Raw genomic sequence first — 18,623 nt, 5'->3', positions numbered from 1 at the left:
TTGTAGACTGAATTGTGTCCTTCCCACCGGTCATGTGTGTATGCCTTTAACTTCTGGCTGTGTGCATTACTTTTTCTTTATTTCTTTTTTGAGTAGACTTTATTTAATAGAGCAGACTTAGGTTCACAGAAAAATTCGATGGAAGGTATAGAGACTTGCCACATGCCCTCTGCTGCCCCACTGGCACGTCCCACCCCCCACGGGCATCCTGCACTAGAGGGCACATTCCTTTCTAGCACTGAAGCCACAGTGACACGTCATTATCCCCCAAAGTCCACAGTTGACATGAGGGCCCACTCCTGGGCTGTCCATTCCGTGGGTTTTGACAACTGTGTAATGACACGCTCTAGGTGTTACTTTCGAGCCATTTCACACATTGGCACAGGCAGGGGTCTCCCTCAGACGATGACATCGATCCGTGGGTGCAGAATCCAGGTTCAAGAAGCTGATGCTATTAGTTGACTTAGGAACCATGAGCTTCTGGGGACTGACTTCAGGCCAGCGAGCCTCATGGATTTATTTATGAACAAGTGCTCCCACCGCTGCTCAGTGCGGACTCGCCTTTCTGGTCACCAGGAAACGCTTATCTAAGATAGCCCTTCCTGTGGCCAAGCTTCCCTGGAGACAAGGTGCCCTCAAGGACTTGTCGGGCAACATGCACCTGCGAGGGAGATCATGGTCACATAGGCTGTGTGGCCTTGAAGGGTTGTGGCAGAAAGGAGAGGATCACACTGGCTTGACCACCAGAAAAGATACCAGGAATCCCACCAGCACCAGTCCACGGTCAGAGCTGTTAGGAGCGGGCCTGCAGCCTGGGAGAGACAAAATGGGCCCGAGTGGTTCCGCTGCCTGAGCCCCAGGACTGCAGGGCTCAGCACCAGAACGAAGGCTGGGCATGGTGCTGGGAGGCAAAGTTCCATCTCAGAATTCTGTCTCATTTCGCTGTTTTTCCAAGGAAGCTCTCCCAGCAGTGCTACTGTGACAATGAAGCTCCTAATAACAGGATTCCTCCTGCAGATTTAGAAAGAATGATTTCTATTTGTAAATTAGTTGTAATTGAGAAATGGGTCAGGATCCGAGAAAGCAGGAAAGCACAATATCCCGACAGAATCTTAGTCTATAAATAAATGATAAGGTAACAGTTGAACTAAGCTGGCTTAATTCAGTCAAGGGCCTGAACCTTGGGTGCAGGCTTGACCCCCTACCCTGATCAGGGCGCACACAGGAGGCAACCAATCGATGTGTCTCTCTCACATCGATGTTTCACTCGATGTCTCTCTCCTTCTCCCTTCCACACTCTCTAAAAATCAATGGAAAAAATATCCTTGGATGAGGATTAACCTCCACCAACAAAAATGTATCTTTATTGTTGAAAGTATTACAGATGTCCCTTTCCCCCCCCCCTCCATTTAACCCCATCCTCCCCGCCCCACCCAAGGCCTTCACCATGCTATTGTCTGTGTCCATGGGTTAGGTGTATATGCATATAAGTTCTTTCGTTAATCTCTCCCCTCACTCACCCACCCACCCTTATTGATCAATTGATTGGTTTTTTTAAATAGAGGATGGAATACTTATGCACTCATACACTGGTTGATTTTTGCATGTGCTCTAACTGGGGATCGAACTCACAACCGTGGTGTACAGGGACAGCACTCTAACCAGCTAAGCTCCCTGGCAGGGCCCTGGGTAGGAGTGATTGAATTGGAAAAGCAGCTGAACCTCAAATAGTATCAAAGGGCCTATGTTGTCAGGGAGGCATGGAGGCCACAGGGGTCACAGAATGGTCCGGAAAGGCCATAATCACGTAGATCCCAATCTGAGACAGGCCATGTTAAAAAGCTGTTCTCAAATCCCCGTACATGTATGATCTACATTTTCATTGAGTATCCCGTAAATTTTCACCAGATTAATACTTAATAAAACATCCAAGAATAAAAGCTTGGGAGGTACAGGATTCCTTTTTATTTTTCATGAAAAAAGAGGAAAAATATTTTTTTTTTACAGCACCGATGTTGATTATTAAACATGTGAACTCTTTCCAGATCAAAATTAATCGCTTCTCACTAAGAAGAGCTTTTAGCAACACCCCATCCTGAGTAATAACACACTTGTTGTAAAACCCATCCAACTGAGAAATCAATCGTTTCTGGCTTTTAGGAGAGTTTTCAATAAGATAGAGGGACTGGCATAGCGTGGGAGGGAGCCCATCTGTTTTAGTGCTGAATTTTAATTTTCCACTTATCAATACAAATTTAGCCATTGATAATTACTTCAGATAAAAGCTGTGTTCATAAATATTTAAAATGAGACAAGTGTATGCTTGGGTTAGATGACTTGGAGGGGATCTGGATCAATGAAACCAGAATTTAGTGGTTATATGGTTTCTATTTCATGTCAAATTCTGGAATGGTGCTGGGATATAGGACAGAATTAAATGAATTTCTTTGCTCTTGTTTTCATGCAATTTTCCACATAATACCCTTTGCTATAAAATGTGCCATGTTCAATTAAGGCATGCTAGTGTGTTGAAGTATTTTTCAACAACTCTGTTGAATCTTTTGAATGAGGTCAGCTCACAGGGTCAAACTAATACATGCTAAATGCTTGTATGTAATTTTTTAGCTTGAGACAGGCTTAGAAGCGTGTATTTGACGAACTCTTAAGAAGAATTGGTTCTTCAGCAACCTCGACAGAATGGGATTCTTGAGACTAAAATAGGTCCTCTTTCCTGTAGCTCATTTTGAGTAGCATCTTATAACAATCCCAATTTTAAAGTTACTTCTATTCACCCAATGACAGTAACTTGTTTTTTCATTTTCAATCCTTTGGGTTCCTGGATCTTTCCATTGCTGGGAGCTGTTCCCTCAAACTGTCTCTGTTCGTCACGCACATGTGTTTTGCCTTCTGCAGTTGGTAGGGTGGAATTTACGAACTTCTTGCATGATCCTGTTATACTGATCCCCTCAACATCTGCCATGAATGATTTATTAAGATTTAGTGAAAATTACATGTCATCATAGTTAAGGAGCAAACTTTGCTGAAAACATAATTGGTTTACTCACTTTCCAGTGCTCCCCAAGCCTTTCTAGTTATGACTAAGATATCATTTCATTTTGTTGTTATTGCGGATCCCAAGCTGCCACAACTCTTTTCCTGTCTGCAGCTCTTTCCCGTTAAACACGGTCAGTTAACTTTCGTTTTACCCAGACACGTGCACGCCGTGGGTTGCAACTTCTTTTTTAGATCAGAGGCATGTTTCAGAGTATGGAAGATTTTGTGATTTTCAAAGAAATACAGAGGCCTAGGCTAGGCATCGAGCCCATCATTGCAATAGACACACAGACACACACACACACATGAAAAGTAAGTGAAATCTAAGCTTTTTTAAAAATATTACTCACACCGACAACTATTTGATTCGAGTGGGTAAAATCCCTGGGGTCGGTGAGGCTGCTGGAGAAAGTCTAGCTGTTGGCTACAGTATTATCTTAAAGGGCCGCATGTCTCCTCTGAATAAACGGCCCCCTGGAGGTGGTTTCAGCTTGTGAGCTCAGTAAGTTTACCACCCCCAGAGCATGAGGCTGAAATAGGGTTCTCCTCCCGGGAGACATCGGCCTCTCCGACTCGGAATCAAACCGCAAGGCCCCCCTGCCTCTCCTGCCCGCTTCCTCTCCATCCTCGCGGCGCTCGCACTGCTCTCAGGCCTGTGACGGAGGCTCATGTGCCGGTGCCTGGACTTAGGACAGTGTTAAGGCTGCTGTATCCAGAGGCCAAAAGCGCCATCTCACTTTGGGCAGCTCAGTCTTTGGGAGCCTCAGTGACCTCATTCCGACTGTAATAGGAGAAGGGCTTGTCTGTTTTTGTGTGTAAAATGGTGAAAAGAAATATCTCCAGAGCTGCCATGGGGACGTGAAGTGACTTTTTCGCTAAGTCAGAGTCATTGACTTGAATTTAGTAAGTACCCAGTAAACAATGATGATTACTTAAAAACTAGAGGCCCGGTGCACGAAATTCGTGAATGGGGGTGTGTGTCCCTCAGCCCAGTCTGCACCCTCTCCAATCTGGAACCCCTTGAGGGATGTCCAACTGCCCGTTTAGGCCCGATCCTAGGACCGGGCCTAAACGGGCAGTCAGACATCCCTCTCACAATCCAGGACTGCTGGCTCCCAACTGCTCACCTGTCTGCCTTCCTGATTGCCCCTAACCGCTTCTGCCTGCCAGCCTGATTACCCCCTAACCACTCCCCTGCCAGCCTGATTGTCCCTAACTGCCCTCCCCTGCAGGCCTGTACCCCACAACTGCCCTCCCTTGCAGGCCTGGTCCAACTCAACTGCCCTCCCCTGCTGGCCTGATCACTTACAATTGCCCTCCCCTGCTGGCCTGATCCTTCCCAACTGCCCTCCCCTGTTGGCCATCTTGTGGTGGCCATCTTGTGTCCACATGGGGGCAGCCATCTTTGACCACATGGGGGCAGCCATCTTGTGTGTTGGAGTGATGGTCAATTTGCATATTACTCTTTTATTAGACAGGATTTGGGAAAGCTTTGCACTGCCTGGGCACAGAGAGCACAAATTGTTGTCGCATCAACACAGGCAGGGGCTCATCTCGGAAAGAAACACCGTTAACGTGTGAGTAAACGAAATGTCACAGGTTTGGTCTGAACACTTCTTTTTAAAGAGCACGCTTAAGCAAACGCCATAACAATCCTCCAGTACATGTTTCTTGCCCAAAGCATACTTTGAACAATCATTAAGCAGCCATTGAGAATAATCTACAATGGTTAAAAAAAACAAAAAACACAAAAAAACACAGCAGATTTGCAATCGGAAGGTTCATGAGTGAACTTTCCCCTTAATGTGGTTTGCTTGACTGTCAGGATGATTAAAAAATCTAAATTGAAAATGAATATGCAAACGCAGGTGTAACATGGTGGGATGCTGCTAAAGCAGGGCTCGGAGGGAAATGTATGGCACAGACTGCGTACATTAGAGAAGGGGAGAGATCTCTAACCAGTAATCAACTCTCCACCTCAGGAAACCAGAAAAAGGGGAGCTAATGAAATCCAGAGTAAGCGAAAGAAAAGAACTGGTAAGAATTAGAGTAAAAATCGATGAACTCCACAAAGGGACTCCATAGAAAAAATAAACGACTTCCTGACCAGTCCCTTTTCCAGCTGTGCGCTCTGCCTAAGCCGGAGACTGGGCATCGGACCCCTGGAGGTCTTGGCAGCTGCCTGGCCTCATCCTCTGATCCTAAGACTGACGGTGATTTGCAGATCCTTTGTCATCTCACGCAGCTTCTCAGCTGCAGGGGCACCGGGAGCTTCCCCTGTCGGAGCTGGTGGTCTGGGGCGGCCACGCTATGGAATTATCGTGCTTTACAGGGAACATCCTCACCGCCCTGTGGTGGTGACGCTGGCTGCTCTCTTCATGTAGAGAGGAGTGGCTCTAATTCATTGCTCCCGAACAATGTCGGGGGAATGGATATTTGTTCTCACAAGGATCGTTTTAATAGGATCACTGCCTCCAAGCAATGTTCCCTTGGCAACTGCTCGTGTCTGGGCAGCAGGCCTAGGAGGCTTTAGAGGTGGGTGCCTAGGTGTTCATGTGAGTGCGTATTGACATGGCTGGAGATAAGTACGGGGGAAAAAGCAATTCACTCAGATCCTAAAAACTCAGATTAAATTAGAAATAAGTAACTTTTCTTTTCAGAATAGGGCAATCATGAAAAGAAGAAAAAAAAACACCAGTTATTGTGATTCTGGGAAAGACAGAGAGAAACATTGAGGTGAGAGAAACACATCCATCCATCGGTTGCCTCCTGCACGAGCCTTGATCAGGCTTCGGGCCTGAGGAGGAGCCCAAAGGTACATGCCCTTGACCAGAATTGAACCCAGGACCCTTTGGTCCTCAGGCCAACTCTCTATCCACTGAGCCAAACCAGCTAGGGCCACACCCGTTTTCAAATTCTTTCTTAGCCCCTGTATTACGGGTTCTATAAAGAAATTCACTGGGCAGCTGCAAGCTGGGGAAGATGCTGCGCGCAGTGTGGTGGTGGCTGTGCCTCGGCCTGTGTGGCCTCCTCGTGGGGCGGGCGAAGGCCCCGAGCCCGGTGGAGCCGCTGGAGCAGAGCCGGCCGTACGCGTTGCTGCGGGGGCAGAACCTGGTGTTGATGGGAACCATTTTCAGCATCCTGCTGGTGACCATGATCCTTATGGCATTTTGTGTCTACAAACCCATTCGGCGTCGATGACAGCTGAGCAAGCGCTTCCAGGAGTGTTTGGGAACAGAAGAAGTTGTGTTGCACATGGGTCAGTGGAGAATTTGGAATCCGAACTTCATGCTTGGAAATGACCTTTGGTCTGGACAATTGGTAAATGCTGACTTAGGAAAAACATGTAGCAGTTTTTTTGTAACACTGTAATGCAAATAACTGGCCACTGAGTCTGCTTCTAGTATTTCCTTTTACATGTGGCTACACTTGTTAAAAGTAAGACCTAAAGCTCAGCGTCAAGTTCTGTGTAAAAATGGAGTGCTCATGGGAAAGGAAACACGGTAACCTTGCGAGTGATTGGAAGGACTAATCATTAATGTCTGAAAAGATTAAGAAGACTTAACGTGTAGACAGACATTCAGTACTTAAGAACCACTTGGTGACAATAGGTTAAGAATCACAAACGTTTGTAATGACAGAGTTGGCTTAGAGTACTCTGGTTGCAAAGCAGTGTCCCCTGTGGGGAGCTTGGGCCGTCATTCCTCATGCAGCATCGGCTCTGCACCCCCCTGAAGTCAGGGTCACAGCAGGTAGGCTATGATCATGTGTACGCTTGGGCTGGCAGGCTCTGGGGTTGGACTGAAAATGTTTCTAGGTGACCCATCTGAAAAAGAACTACCTGCTCAAACGTGCGGATCTCCCTGGTACTGCACTGACGTCTTCCCAGCCCTTGGCCTGAAGCTTGTGGCAGCTTTTCAGATTTGGAATCTGAGAGACTTAGCAGGAACTCTTTCTTTTGGGCCCTGGGTGGGAAGGCCTCCCTCACTGTACTAGGCAGACTGGCGAGTGGGTATGTGTTTACACACATTTCAGCTTTGGAAATGCTGCTGCTTGTTTGCACTGTTGGTGAACTGGATTTCCCCCTATTGAAGTATACTTTTGTACTTACAATGTGGTCATCCATCAGTATTTATTTTATTTTAAAGGTGCTAAGTTTAATTGTGTTGTTAAATTGAAATGTGTATCTTGTGCTCCTAATTTTTTCTTAAAACCCGCACTTAATGTGAAATAACTGATGTGGGATCCTGTAACTCTTTGACTTAAGGATTTTGTTTGTAACCTTAACAATGAGGCATTCAAATGTTAACTGTTCTGTGCTTTTCAGCAAATGTCAATTAAAATTAAAGTAAAATCTTAAAAAAAAAAAAAGAAAAAAAAGAAAAGAAAAGAAATTCACCGAAGCCACTGTCAAGTGGCTGGCTCAGCCAAAGAGACCTTCCTCTTCGTGTCAAGGAGGGTGTGGAGATGGGGAAGCCTGGCTTTCTTGGGTGCTCACAGAGATGCCCTTGACCGGAATCGAACCTGGGACCCTTGAGTCCGCAGGCCGATGCTCCATCCACTGAGCCACACCGGTCAGGGCCCATTTCTTTATTGTGTGGGGATGCGGTTGGGTGACACTTTCTGACCGCAACAAACTTTCAGAAAGGAAAAAAAAATAAATGTGGCCCTAACTGGTTTGGCTCAGTGGATAGAGAGTTGGCCTGCAGACTCAAGGGTCCCAGGTTCGATTCCGGTCAAGGGCATATACTTTGGTTGCGGGCACATATCCAGTAGGGAGTGTGCAGGAGGCAGTTGATCGATGTTTCTTTCTCATCGATGTTTCTAACTCTCTATCCCTCTCCCTTTCTCTCTGTAAAAAATTAATAAAATATGTTTTTAAAAAATAAATAAAATAAAATAAATGTGACCCAACTATTTCACATGAAAAGAATAAACAAGAGCCCCATTCAAGTGGCCTTGAATCAACTTCAGTAGTTCTCAGGGGAGAAAGACGTATTCTGGTGCACTGTCCATCTTTATTTTTAAGGTACTCTTCGTGGGCGGTTTTCACAAGATCCTGCAGAATAATGCCCTTGAAGATTAATTTCATATACCTCATGGGGCAGAAATCCCTTTGTCCCTCTAATGGAAAGCTAGAAAAAAGTTGATGAGCTCATTTTGTCTGTTTCACCGTAAAAATTTCCTTTATTTTGCTTAGCAAACGGGACACAAATATACTTTATTTTTGTGAGGTACATTTTCACAGCTATTTTACTTACAATGGTTCATTTTGTGATAGAATTTAAACTTTTTGCCAACTTTAATTTATGGTGCTAAAGTGTTCCCTTTGAGTACTTTGCTTAATTGGTCTCCAGGGAGTGATGGACCAGCATGGCTTATGTTCATCAGCTCTCAATCTCGCTCTCAAGTTTTCTTTTACCTTCTAAATTAATTTTATGCCTCAGGGCTGTCAGGAAATAGTATAAATCCCTTTGGGAATCCTACATTCTAGAGAAGCTAAAGTGTGGAAAGGTAATAAACCATGTAGCACTGGATTCTCGAAAAATCATTCCTTCTTTTGTTGAAAAGCACCACTCTACTCTGCTAGAAGGGAAAATGAAGTACATTTCAGTTCGTCAACAGCATGCTTTATTTTGGAGTTTTAAGGCAGAGGTTGGAAATACCTCTGTTCGGGACCCCAACAGACTGGATAAGCCCCGCCCACATTGGGGAAGGCAATCTACTTGACTGGATCCACCACTGATGCCAATGCTGGTCTCATCTGGAAACTCCCTCCCAGACACACCCAGGAATAACGTCTATCCTGGGCACCCTATGGCCCAGTCCAGTCAACCCATAAAATTAACCATCATACCATATAAATACTTGTGGGGCAATTTAAAGTACAACGATATCAAACGTCTTTGTTATTTTATTTGTCATTTTTATTCTCAGTTGCTTCTCATAGTCATTGGAAATGGACCACTAGATCATTTCAAATTGTCAGGAAGAGCACTCACATTGAAAAGTCATGTGAGATCATGAAAAGTGATTGCATTAGTTTTCTATTTCTGTTGTAGCAAATTACCCTAAATGTAGGGGCGTAGTGTAACACAGATTTATGCTCTGATAGTTCACCTTTGACGCCGCCTTCTCCTTTTTGACCCGGGGTCTAATTTTATTTAGAATTAAGATTGTTGAAATGTCCTATATTGTCTTAATTTTTGTGCATAGACTTCAGCACACTTCACCCAGGACAACAGTCTTCCAGAGTTTGGCTCTGCTGGTCACCCGTGGGGATTTCCACCAGAGCAGCTGTCCTTCCTCGGCCAAGTGTGTTGTTACCACTAGAGCAACTGATGCACGTAGTTTCCCGTGGACTGTCTGGCCTCCCTCTTTTAGGCTGTTAATTTTTTCAGAAACCAGCTCTGCATTTTCAAGTGCCCTGCATCCATGCTTTTCATTACAGCCCAATAAATATTTGATGCATGGTCACAGTTTGGTAACAGCGACTTCATTTCCAGAAGAGGAATGAATGTGAGTGGCTAGGGTGTGTGTGTGCTATCCAGCACTTCAGTTAATAGGAGGATACGGATACATCCATCCTTAATTTATGCTTACAGTTATGCAATGCCAAGTTCTGATTCAGTGCAAGTTGAAAAAAAAACTCTCCTGGGTGGAAATATCCCTAAGATCCACAAGAGGGCGATGTATTGCCATTGAAGGAAAGAATGGTGTTCATGAGATGCCAATTTCTCACTGTTCCGAGCAGGATATTTTAGAATATTTCTCCGTTGAAAAATGAGGAAACTGTAGGCTTTCTAAAGTTTGGCTTTACAGTTTCTTTTGGAATGGGAGAGAAGATTTAGGATGCTCATTCATTTGCAAACTCTAGGAATATGCTTGATATGTCAAAGCTCACAGCTCATGAATGGCTTCAATGAGCATATCTGAGGCTTTATGAATTTTTTTTTTTGTTTTTTGATCTGCTTATGGCTCTTTTAAGGACAGATCGCAAGGCTGCCTTTTCTCTGTGTCCTCTTTTTATTTCTGTGGCAGTGGAGAGTCAGTGCTGGCCACTTGGGTTTAGCATCCTTGCTGGGAAGTGCTTAGGAAGCTCACTGTCTTCTGTAGGCAAGATGTCCCAGCAGAATACATTATTTTGGTTTTCAGTGGCCTTAACCTACCGAGAGGCAAAGCTGAACTCCCACCTCAAGTGTGCCCACTAGATCTTTCCTGAGCTCTAGGTTCACTTCCTAAGGCTTTCTAGACATTTCCACAAGGACTGCCCATAACTGCACTCCTTGTCTATCACTTTCCTTTCTTTGCAAACCTGCTGCTTCTTGTAATCCCTCTTTCAGCCAATGGTACCATTTCTTGTCTGCTAGCTGGAGCCAAGAAGCAATGAATTATTTTTGTCTTCAATCCTTTGCTTTCAACTCTTTTGCTGACCAAATGATGTCAGTGCACCTATTCCAACTTCGTCCATACTCAAGCCCTTTACTCCTACAGGGACCTGACCCCCTCCCCCCATCTCCTTTGTCTTACTTGTACCTTGTGCTTTCTACCACGGCCAGGATGACCTACAAATGAAAACGGATGCTGTATCTCCTCAGATTGAAATTTTCCATATTTTATAGCTTTTAAGGTCATGTATGGTCTGACACTCAAGATCCTTCATGATCTGACTCCTGCTGCCTGTCGAGTTGAGCTGTTGCTGGTCTTTGCCCCATAGAAAATGTCCTCTTGTCAACTTGGGGGGCACAAAGGAGAAATCTCATTTTCCAGGTAGCAGGGAGGGCGTGGTGTCTGACACCTGTGGTTAGTAGAGATCCCAGCACATAGTAGGCACTATATGCACATTGATCTCTGTATGACTAAAGCCAGGGCTCCATATGAATGGGAGTTCTTTCTTTCTCATGGACTTTAAAACTGTCCCAATGTGTTGATTAGAACCAACATGTCCCACAACATAATTAAAATGTGAGAAATGTTCCTAGCACATCAGTCATATCGAAACTTTCAAAAACATCTGAGGAAATGCAAGCTCAAACTTACAAACAGCCTTTTACAGAACGGCAGGCAGGGGTGCACTTCCCCCGTAATGCATGCGCATAACTCCCACCCGCGTGCTCGGCCATGGTGCTGAGCGCTTATTTTTATGTCCGTTGTATATATCTGAGTCTTGACACTTTAATGGAAAGACCTTGGCTTGTGATGACATCATATCAAAGTAGAGGTGGTTAAATTGTTTGGAAAATGTTTCATCCGAGAATGTCTATCTGTCGTCCTGAGAAAGCATATTATAAACCAGTCACACTCAAGGGGGCCTCTGGGTCTGGCAGTCCTATGTGCTCCCTTCCGCCCTCAGGTGGTCTCTCCTGGACGGGCTCTGGTGCAGAGCTTTCGGGAAATGGTTTAATGGGCCCAAAACACTTGCAAGCAATGGGCTCAGGCCTGAGAGAAATGCTGGCTTATTTGCTTCTGCAGGAAGCTCGGTGTCCTGCAGGCGCCATGATAGAGAGGCCTGGTGATGGAGAGGCCTGGTGAGGGAGAGATGTGGTGATGGAGAGGCCTGGTGAGGGAGAGACATGGTGATGGAGAGATGTGGTGAGGGAGAGGTCTGGTGACGGAGAGGCCTGGTGAGGGAGAGGCCTGGTGAGGGAGAGATGTGGTGATGGAGAGATGTGGTGAGGGAGAGGCCCGGTGAGGGAGAAGCGCAGGAAGAGAACAGCTGCAGGTCATGCTGGGTCTGGGAAGCCTGTGGCTCCTGCCTCTGCTTTCTGTGGTGCCTGGAGGAGGGAAGGGAATATCAGGGTGCGAGCCCAGGCCTGTCAGGGTCGATAGAGAAGACAGAGTCTGTAGCCAGAAAACCCATTTCCCGACTTCCCTAAAAGGAAAAGACAAAACTTTGTAAGTATGAAAATGTCTTCCTTCTGTAAACAGTTCATGAATTGTACTGTTAATGAATCATAATGTAAATATCTGTGTTTTCCGATGGTCTTAGGTGACCCCTGTGAAAGGGTCGTTCGACCCCCAAAGGGGTCGCGACCCACAGGTTGAGAACCGCTGCTTTAGACGAAGCTCCAGTCTCATGTCATCAGGGAGGCCCCCCGCTGCCCATCCAAAGAGGCCGCGTGCTCTCGCTGCAGCCTGTCAGTGTGTCAGGAATGCACTTATGTGTGTTTTTATTTTTCATTTGTTTGCTGTCTGTCTCCCCCGAGCAGCACACTAGCTCCAGGAGGAGAGAGACATTTGCTGTCTTGTTTGCCCTCCATCCCCGGGGGAGAGCACTGCCCGGTGCATGGGAGGCTCAGCACATGTTTGTGCATGAAGTGAGTGAACAGACGTGTGTGCACCGAGAGACCACGTCTCTCCCTGCAGAAAGCACTTCTGACCACTTCCCCCTGCTCCTTTGCTTCGCTCTGTGATTTCCGGCTCTTGCCTCTGAGCAACGTCCCATCAGTCAGCCTCCTGGAGAGAAGCTCCTGGCGAGACGGGGGTCTGGCCACTGTCTCTCTTAGGATCGGAGGCAGGTTTCCAGCCTGGGGTCTCCGGTCGGTCGGTAGGGTCTGTAGTCTGAGTTCTTAGCCATGGAGCTAGTCCTGTTTTCGGAGAGTGTTGGTGTCAAAGACAGAGCGCTGAGCCGTGAGAATCAGTTGGGTTAGTCAGGAAGGCAGAGCTGGAGCATCGGGCAAAATTGTTGGGATTTGGCTGGTGGGCAGCTGTGCTGAGGAGGCCCGAGGTCGGAGGTAGCCCCGGGGAGGAGCCTGCATGAGCTCTGGAGCTGCAGTGTGGCGTCCTGAGGCCACTTCTTATGGAGGCCGAGCCTGATTACATGTGGCTGACCTGGGCTTCTTTAAGGAATGATCATGCAAGAAGCTCTTTATAGAGTCTGAGTCTCCCCGGGGACCTGCCTCACCCAGGGTTTTCATGCTCCCTCTGCAACTTTCTCCCTGAGGAAGTTGCTCTATTCCCTTCCTCAGCGATAACTTCACATTTTCTCTAAAGTATTCACCAAACGTCTGTCCTTGGAACAGGGGAGAAATGTGCATTTACAACCCGATTTTCAGGAGTGAGCCTTGGCCTTGGTTTCCAGGTCCATTTCATCTTTCGAACAAATGTTGCTTGTTTGTGGCATCTGTAGGACATCACTGTCTGAGGCAGGGCACAGAGAGGTCCCTTCAGAAAGTCCAGCACACGTGAATCTGAGCTTGCTGAACCTTCACACACACCCCCGTGGTTGTTAGTTACAAAACAGCAAATAGTGGATGCTGCTAACGATCGAAAATAACACTTAACTTAAAGACGGAAGATTACCACACCCATTTGTGCCATGAAGTAAAAGAAGTATACCAAAAGCTACAGCCTCTCCTACAGTAGAATGGTTATAGGCTCTGCCATGTACAGAGAGAGTGAATTCTAGTGGACTCATTTCCTGCAAAGCTATTGCATGCTCAAGGAGCAATAGAGACCCAAGTTTCCCTCAATTCCTTCATCAAAAAGTATCACCCAGAAGGAACAACTCCCGAACGGCACCTTCTTTGCACCAGGCTTTATACAAAGTCAGTGCCATCATGTCTGCTTCACAGACGGGAAGATGGACAGAGCACCCGAGTTCTTACAAATGTGGCTGAAGCTTCATAGATTTAGTCTTGCTCTTGGAAGAATGACCATACCTCTTATTTCAAATCACAAGCCCAGAAGGTTTGCAACTTCACCCATTTTCTCAGTGAGCAGCGAGCCGAGCAATAACATGTCCGTAGAAGTATGGGTTCCATGGAAACGGACAGGGGCAAGCATATGGATTTATTGTCGTTGCCGTCACCATCTTGGTGGTTGTTGACATGTTGGGAGAGCTGCTGACAATGTGGGTGTGAACAAAGTCAGCTAAGAAGTGTGCAAACGCTGTGCTGTTCCGGACTCAGCAACATGTTGGTACTTCATGGTAATCTCTCTCTCTCCTCTTTTCTAATGACTTTGTTTTCTGACTACGAGCTGTTTCAAAATTTCCAGGCATAACCATATAAGAATTATATTAATTAACAACAACAACAACAGAGAAGGCTGAAATAGAATATCAGTAGTTACTCTTAGTGCTCTAATAGTGATGTGTATTCATGCTGATGACAATTGTTATAGGATTTGAAAATGACCATGGGGAAACAAGATTATTTTTATATGGGAGAAAAAATATCCACTTGAACCTCCTACACTTCCTAAATATTTGATAGAAATTTAAGCATCTATTTTCCCTGAAGTGATAGCTTGAGAAAGTGTTTCTATAGATACAGCCAGTCATATCTTACACACTTGAATTCTTTTAAAAAAAATTGAAGAATTCTGGAAAGTTTCCAGAACCGTCAGCATTTATTGTTGTCACAAATTTAGAGAAAAATAGATACTGATTTCTTCCTTGGAGTCAACCTGCCACAGCTATTTAAAAGCGGTGTATACATGTATTCGGAGGAGATGCACATGGCAGGTGCTGGAAGAACCCAGGTAAAGTCTTTAGATTACATGTCTTTGATTTGAGAATCAGTTAGAGAAAATGTTGGAAGGGTGTTGTCATTCATTTATGGACTCTTTGGTAGACTTGAGTATTGGAGTGTGGGACAGCAGAGCTTCCCATATATGGGTTCGTTGAATCTGCGACAGTGAGCTCCTCAAAGAGGAGAATGAGAGTAAGAGGGTCAGGGGCCATCGTGCCTTTTGGGTGAACCTTAGAGATAACTGGAAAAGAGAATGTCCAGCAAGAGAGTCGATCAATCAGATCATGACCTGAAGGAAAACTCAGCCCCTGAGCCTGATTGTAAACCAGCCTGTGGACTAAGCAGAGGAGCTGGTACCCAGAATGTTAGCTCATGAGTGCATCGCTTCTCTGAATCAATTTCTTGGTAGCTGAGGTTTGGGTGCATCACATTAACCTTCCAGAAATGCTTTGAGAAGTAATTGTGCTTAAATATAAAATGACAGTAAGTCAAGTCTCACCTAAAAGCTAACCAATTCTAATAATACCTAAGTGTATATGGTGTCTTAATCTCTCTCTCCCTCCCTCCCTGCCTGTCTCTCTCTCTCTCTCTCTCTCTCTCTCTCTCTCTCTCTCTCTTTTCTCTCTTTCTCTCTTTCTTTCTTTCTTTCTTTCTTTCCTTCTTTCTTTCTTTCTTTCTTTCTTTCTTTCTTTCTTTCTTTCTTTCCTAATGAACTAAGAATTCAATTCCACCCAGAAGAGGAACTAAAATGACTGATTTACTTTTAAAATCCAGTAGTTAGAAATAATATTTCTTTCCTTTTTTAATAATTCAGCGACAACACTCATAGATGATATCTAGGCAGGTTATCGTGGCATTTTCTTCTTATTCAAAATTTTCAAATCAAGGTATTGATTTCATCTTCTTACAATAATACCTTGTTGAAATGCAAAAGGGGTTCATCTCATGAAATAGGATGAGAAGCTGATCTGATCTAGAGTTTTGGGATAGCTCTATAGCAAGAAGCATTCCTTTACCAATAACAGTTGCAAGAAGAAAAGACAGAAACCCTACCACCAGTTAGCTTACTCTCTGAGAATAAGCAAATACAAACAAATAAGTTCTCAATGAGCGAAACTATATGCAAGTAATTAAATTATGTATACACATTCTATGTGTATAGTATATATATCCATTTGTACAACTCAAATAGCCTGTTTTATGTTCAGAATTTTGATAGGGGCCGTGGGAGGTATACATAAACAAGTACAGCACATGTTCTCATTCTTGTCCTCATCAAGGCTGTACAAACTGAAATCTTATTACTTCTGAATATGTCCCCTCTGCTTTAGTGCTTTGCCTTTTATTCCCAATTCTTTTCTATATGTAACAAAATTAAGGTTTCTCTAGATCCCTAGGAATTAAAACAATACAGTCAATATATAATTATTACAGACTAGAGGCCTGGTGCACAGGATTTGTGCACTGGTGTGGGGAGTGGCCTGCGGGGATCAGCCTGCTATGGGAGTGCCACTCATCTGAGTCAGCCAAGTGGCTATGGGCCCACCCTCTGAGCAGCTGCTCCCTGCTCATCCCCGTCAGCCCAGCAGTGCTCCCATTTTGGGAGTGCACTGACCACCAGGGGCAGCTCCTGCATTGAGCGTCTGCCCCCTGGTGGTCAGTGTGCATCATAGCAATTGGTTGTTCTGGTCATTCTGCCATTTGGTTGCTGGGTTTTTATTATATAGGATAATATGCTACCCAAACCCAAACCAAACCAAGCTTGAATGCAATCAATGGCATTTACTTCACTAAAGGAACGATTTACCAATGCAAGCATGAAAGTAAGGAAAAATGAGGAATAAGAGCATCATCTTGGAGAAAAAATTGCTTTAAAATTGCAATTGATATCTGATCCATGAATCCAAGGTGCATATACAGAGGAGATGGAGCATCCGGCTCTCCATACTTGCTGTATTAGCCACTGAAATGACACAAATCATTATCCTTGTTCTGATTCTTTATACTGACTTTTGGTTATAATCTGGCTTCCCATGTAGCTTTGCCCCAATGTCAATATGATGCCGGATCCACCAGGCTGCTATGTCCCGTATTGTAAAGGCATACTTAGGCATTCTGAGTCATACCTCACTATTTTGTGAGTTAAGTTTTTGATACAGGTCTGAGAGCTGAATTATCTGACAATGGATATTCTTCATGTAGCAAACTGAAGGCCATGCTCTGAGCTGGGGCTTCACCAGGTAGATACCCTCAGGGGAAGCTTTGACTGGGATGCCGGGTGTCTAGGTTTTTGCCAACAGTACTTTCTTATCAAATCACAGTGTCTGATTTTGTCCTTCCCCATCCTTTCCTTGACTCTATCTTCTATCCATCCCTTTCAACCTTATGAGGTAGTTCACAGTTGACATCTATTGGAGCAGCTGTTCTCAACTTTGGCTGCTCATAGAATCACCTGGAGAGTTAATAAATGCTTAATGCCAAGGGTTATATTAGAATCTAAATAGATGGAAAGCAAGGTAATTTGGATGTACATCAAGGTTGAGGACCACAGCTTTAGAGAGACTCTGTGAATGGATTCAGCCCACCTGGATCCTCCTTCCTTCAAATTCCTTTTATACTCAACCTGTTTTCACATCTTCAGACTTTTTTTTAAATTTGTATATATATATATATGTATATATATATATATATATATATATATATATATATATATATATATACATATATATATATATGTACTCCGTGTGGTCATGGGGTGTCCTCTAATTGAACTTCATGTACAATTGATTAAATTACTTCTATATACATACTTTGGATAGATTCTGGGCTTGTAGTCTATCATACTTACAATGAACCATTCTACCTTGCTTAAACACATTTCAAAGTTGGTAGTATACAATCCACATTCCTTCTGATATGTAACCCTAAACTGCCATTGTTGGCACAAAGTATATGGGAGAATGTGTATTGTGAGTGTGTAAACAAATACACACATAAATTGAATGCTGCTGAAATTCCAAAGCAGCATATTAAAGAGTAGAGGGAAGAGTTGATCTAATTATTTTGTAATATTGACAACCATTTTCATGATCTTAATTTTTCCCAACTCAGTATAATCAGAAGCTTACATTTTTATTAAAATTTATTAATATGCATCATCAGTATGTCATTTAATTCCTGGAATGATTTCCTAGAGGAGATAGGCTAGCGATTTAACTATGTGGCAATAGGTCCTTACTTCCAAAATTTAAAAACCAAGATTATGAGATTCTTAGTTTGCAAGTGGGCCAAATAAGATTTTTGCCTTTTAATGAAAATATATGTAAATTTCAGCCGAGCTCAAATGAGGTCCTATAGTGACTTGGTCCACGTGTCTCTTGGTTAGTGTGACAAGAAAAGTTTAACAAACCTTTTTGGAACTATTTCCCACTTTCACTTTTTGTTTTGAATACAGAATCAAGCTTTTAGGGGTATGACTACTGGGAGATTTAGAAAAGCTTAAATAACCGAGGTGTTGAATGAATACGTAAATACAGCTCAACCCAGTGGTGTGTGTTTTCCCTCCTTTGTTTTTCTTTCTTTTCTCTTCATTATGATTCACAGTGAATCATGCTTCTTGGAAAATCTACAGGATTAACTGTGATTTGAATTATATTAGCTGGATGTATTTATCATTTTTCTGAGATGGAAACCCTAACCAAATAGCCAATGAAGACTTTTTAAAACTTGACGGGAAGATTGTCTTTATTTTCCTTGTAGAGCTTTGTCAGGGAAGGTGGGACTGGTTCTCATTCTCCTATATATTGTGAGATATTCAGTTGCTGTAAAGTAATGCAGAACCTGCTTCGGTGGGAAAACAACCTCGCAGAATGAAGGGGTTAAAGAACTTTGAATCGCTCACATGAGACTGTGACAAATCGCTTTACCCTTCAGCCACTGTGTTACTTCTGACTCACTAAAGAGGGGCCAGGCCCATGGTACCTTCAGAAAGGACCCCGTGACACACCTGAAAGAAGTGGTGGGTGTAAAGTGCTTTTAAACTCAACAGTTGCAAATATTGTCATTAGATATCAGGCAGCATCTAGTGCCTACGGC

Source organism: Eptesicus fuscus, chromosome 14 (genome assembly GCF_027574615.1).
Source record: "Eptesicus fuscus isolate TK198812 chromosome 14, DD_ASM_mEF_20220401, whole genome shotgun sequence".
In the NCBI taxonomy this organism is placed as follows: Eukaryota; Metazoa; Chordata; class Mammalia; order Chiroptera; family Vespertilionidae; genus Eptesicus; species Eptesicus fuscus.
This window is presented reverse-complemented; position numbering follows the sequence as displayed.